The sequence below is a fragment of the Alligator sinensis genome, unplaced genomic scaffold, assembly GCF_000455745.1.
Source record: "Alligator sinensis unplaced genomic scaffold, ASM45574v1 scaffold886_1, whole genome shotgun sequence".
In the NCBI taxonomy this organism is placed as follows: Eukaryota; Metazoa; Chordata; order Crocodylia; family Alligatoridae; genus Alligator; species Alligator sinensis.
The window spans coordinates 1,145,252-1,149,754 of record NW_005842040.1 but is presented as its reverse complement, the minus strand read 5'-3'; the positions used below and the strand labels follow the sequence as shown (position 1 = coordinate 1,149,754).

Below are 4,503 nucleotides of genomic sequence, written 5' to 3'. Positions count from 1 at the left end.
CAGGAATGGGGGGAAAGGCCCCAGCCCATGCATGAGCTCTTGAGGAGACATCAGCTGAAGCGCACGCGGGGAGCTTGGCTGGCTGGCCAGGGCATAAAGGCTTGATTCAGACGGGAGCGAGAGGTAAGGCTCCCAGCTCCCTGCAGTTTGAATTTAGAGGAACTGCCTTCTGCCACTAGGGCAGGACCTATAGGGCATCCTCAGGGAGCCAGCCCATGCCAGGTGCTCCTTCAAAGGGGTACAGGAACACACTCTCCAGGGAAAGTTGCAGGGAAGGATTAATGCAGTGCCCCGATAGTGACCCTCCAGGCTTGCTCCACAGACAGCTGCCCCTCTTCCCATAACCTCTGGCTGCCTGGGAGTGCAGGGGTCTTGGCTGCATTTGACAAATGAGAGAGGCCTGATGCCATGGTGGTGGGCACAGTTGGAAAGCCAAAGCTAGCGCCTTGGTGGTTTGCCCAGCAAGGTGGGGGCAAAGTTAGAAACAGCCCTCCCCGCCCCCCCAAACCACAGTGAGACCAGAACCCAGGCATCCGCCCACATAGACACGACCCCTCTAGCCTAGTGGGTGACTGCAGTCCTTTTGGAGACTGTTAGGGTATTGGGGATGGAACAAATGCTGGCATTTTGGTGCAAGGTGGCATTTTTCTGCCCCATATCTTTCCACAGCTGAGGAGGAAAAAAGTCCCCTTCAGGGTCACGGTTGGCACAGGTGAAAATATTTAATGAAGTATTTTGGGTGTGAATTGGAAGCAGGCCCCAACTCAGCTGTCAGGAGAGGAAGGCTGGTGCGTCTGTCCCTGCCCCACCACGCTCCTTGGGGCAGTCTGGGTAAGGCTCCTGCATGCACATGCGCACACACATATGTACATGTGCATGCACACACACACATACACACACTTCCTGAGGAGGTTTAGCAAGTTTATTTGGGCTCTGTGGCTCACTCGACACTTGGCATTCCCAACTGGGGCAAGGGGGTGCCAGCAAGACTGAGCCTCAGGTGCCTCAGTATACCTTAGCTATCAAAGCTGAGGGGGGCAGGCTGGCAGCCAGTACAACAGGTGTTAATGTAAGGGGAATGAGACACTGTCACAGCAGAGTAGGGGGCACAGCGGCTCTGGAGCCCCTGATGTTAGGCCTCAAACTGCTCCAGGCCCAAGCCTGAGTGCTGGGCTGCGGCATGCTGGGGCTTTGGGACCCCCTGCCTTGGCTGGGCAGAGGACAGAAGCCATGGGGCTGCTTGGGCAGGCAGTTGCTGCACCAGCCTGGCAGCAGGCCAGGGAGCCCCAGGGATTCCCCAGGAGAGCCTCAATTGGAAGCACCTGCTGTGTTGCGGCCCCAAATTGGGAGGCCACCTTCCTGTCAGCCCTCAGGGGATATGCTGCCCACGCTCCCCTGGGCACGGTGCCCACATGTTGCTCCCCATCCACCCACCCTTGCTGCAACTCTGGGATTCCCCTTCTCATACTCTGCCACAGGGAGGCAGAGAACTACTGTCCCTAGATGGGGCAAGAGGTGAGAGGAGCCCCATCCACCCCCTTTACACAGCAGCCAGGCTGGCATAAAGGCTTGCATTGGCTTCTTTCAGAGCTGGTGCCTGCTCTACAAAGTTGGGGGCACTCTGAGCATCTCCTGGTTCCCGAAGTTGTGGGGTGAGGTTGGGCCAAGGCCCAGTGTGATGGCAGCTATTGAGTCCCTGCTAGTTGGGGCTGCTTTGGGCAGGGTTGCTTAGCATGGGGGCTGAGGAGAGGGGGCCTCATCCCAGCCAATAAGGATTCTGGCAGGATCTGGAAGCCACTTGAGGTGGGAATCCTAGATGCCCATTGGTTAGATGCCTTCTCAGCCAATTAGTCAGGGAGGCATCTGAGAACCATGGAAGGATCCCAGCCTCCAGGCACTAGGAGCCCCTGCAGCTGGGATGAGCCCAGGCAGCTGAGTTCAGACTTAAATGGGAGTGTTCCCAGGGCTGGTGCTGAGCTCTGGGTTTTGCTTTGGTTGCGCTGCATCGTATCTAAAGGCCCTGCCGCCCCCAACACCCTGCCAGCATGGCACCCTTGTAAGCACCCCTGAGCTCCTTCCTCAAAAGTTTTGCATAGTTTTGGTATTAAAGCCATTTCCCCTCCACTACAGTCACACTCCCAGCCTCTTTAGATCTCTTGCCTGCCCATCTGTCCAGTTATTGGGAAATGGTAGCAATCAGCTCTGCTTCTCCTACTGCTGTCTCTTTGTCGAATAGAAAGCGCAAGCTGGCACTGGGAGCTGCCTCCCACGAAGTACCTTTTTTTTTCCTCCTCTCCTTACCTTGCACACTGAGTGGTGGAGCAGAGGTCCTGGCTGCATTTAACCTCCAGGCCATGGCAGCCTGAGATGCAGGTTTCCTTTCCTTTACACAGGTGGGTAAATGTCCCTGCCCTTGCCTGACTTTAATGCACACCATGCTCCTGAGGTGCTGCATGGAGACTGCCCAAGCTCCCTCACTTTCAAGGCTTACAAGAGCAGCCCAGAAGCTATCAGAAACCTAGAAAATAGCCTGTGCTGGTCATTTTCAGGGCTGTTAATAGCTGCACTGTGTACTTGGAGCAGGGCTGTCCAACTGAGGGCTTGTCAGGACCCAGTTTATGGCCTGCAGGCCATATACAACCCATGGGCCCCAATGTTGGTGTCTCCTGCTGTTTGGTGACAGAGGCGGAGATGGACCCAGGGGTCCACGTGCTGCAAGTGCAGCCCAATAGTTGGGGAGGGGAGAGGTCATGGGGGGCTACACCCGCAGTGTACAGCCTGTGCAATGCACAGCTCAAGGACCACATGCCATTGCCACCTGCAGCCCCCAGCCACACCAAAGTTGGACTGCCCTCCCTTAGAGCACTGTTTAATGTTGTGCGTTTAGTGGCCCTGACACTTGACTAGCTCCTCTCATAGCTCAAGGCTTGCAGTGGTCAGTTTTGGGGCCTGCTATTAGCAGCTTTGGAAGTAAGGGCATGTGGCAGCTGCAGCACTGACTGGCTGTCACTTTCAAGGCTTCTAATAGCAGTCCTTTGACAGCTGCTGGCTCTCTGCCATTTCTGGGGCAGTTCAAGGGAGCACAATTAAGTCACAGAGTGGGCAGCGATTGACACCGAGCTAAAGCAGTTGACCACCTGATAGGCAGGTGACCAGGGTTTGTGACAGTGGGGGTGAGAGGCGCCCAGCTGGGTTGGGTAGCACCCAGTGATGCACTTAAGTCCAGTTCTGTGTTCCTCCAGCATATATAGAAGTGGGGCACACCACATTAGGCAGGCTGTTCTTAGAAACACCTTGGGTGTTGAGCCCAAAGTCTGCCCTCATCTGCATGCACGAGGGTTAGACATGCCGCTAGGGGAAGGTGCGTTTCACAACAGTGGTGCAAGGCAGGGGGGCTTGCGGCTCATCTGTTGTTGTGAAATTCAAGGTGGGGGAGTTCACGTGACTGTTCTCCCCCACCCACCCCAGATGAAACTGGCAGCCTGTTGCCATCCACATGAATGTTAAAACTCCCCGTAGCATGTTTTCGTAAAGCTGGGGTTTGCTCCCAGTCAGAGTTTCTCCTCTCACTGGTGACAGCACTTGGTGCTTCCTGTCTGAGCTTGGACATGTTTTGCAACTCCCCGGTGAAGTGGGGAAACTGAGGCAATGAGACAGGAAAGGGCCTCCAGGCAGTAAAGCAAACTACTCTTAGAGTTTGGAATAGAAGCCTGGAACCCAGCACCCCCTAACAACCACCAGATCATGTTGCCCCTCCCCAGGTTCGCCTTCTGTGGTTCTTGGTCACTGGATGCAACCCAGCACGTTGTGTGTGGCTGTCATTCCTCACCCTGGAAATGGCTGCATCACAGCAGCACTGTGTGCATGTTTAGCACAGTGAGAGATGCCTGTGCATGAGGCTTGGTTTATCGTACATGAAATATTAAGGTCTTAATAATCATTATAGATTGAAATTAAAAAATCACTCCCTGTGCACACTTTTCCAGCTGTCCTCCTGGGGCTTCCCGAACCAGCCGGCTCCCGGCTGATTAGCAGAGTTCCCTTTGACTCCACACGCCCAACAATGAGCTGTTTATAACTGTCTCCAAATCAAAGTCCCAGAGCAGGAAAAAAAAAAGGTTTGTAGAAAAGTTATTTTTCCTGTTTTTCTGGGCGTGGGAAGGAGGTTCGTGTCCGAAGCTGAATCTCACCAGCTACAAGGAAGCAGGAGACCTGTGCAGCTGGAGTGTGTTGGTGGAGGGGGGGTGTATGTCTGATGGCATTCATGTTGCCTATTCTATCCCCACCACCTGCCTTCATGTTGCATTTGATGTCATGGTTGCCGGGGGGAGGGGGGGGTCCTCTTGGTAGATTTTAATGCCCTGTTTGCTTGTTGAAACTCTGCACTGAGGTGCAGGGTTTGAAAGCAGGTGTTCAAGCTGAGGGGTTTGCTACCCAAACTGAAAGGAGCCTGGCAGCCCATCCTAACCCATCCCCTCCACACCCACACCTCCCCCCCACCTC

General features: G+C 54.8%; 1 protein-coding gene across 3 annotated transcripts in view; it reads left to right on the top strand.

Moving 5' to 3' along the window:
• Nucleotides 1-2,061: 2,061 nt before the first annotated feature.
• THRA (thyroid hormone receptor alpha) overlaps nt 2,062-4,503 on the top strand; it is a 60,067-nt gene continuing 57,625 nt past the window's right edge. For 2 of the 3 annotated variants that reach the window (XM_006022539.3, XM_025202909.1), the window contains exons 1-2: nt 2,062-2,393; nt 3,987-4,118. The gene's annotated coding sequence lies outside the window, so the exon portion shown is untranslated. The remainder of the gene's footprint in view (nt 2,394-3,986; nt 4,119-4,503) is intronic. The other variant, XM_025202911.1, reaches the window with a different exon arrangement.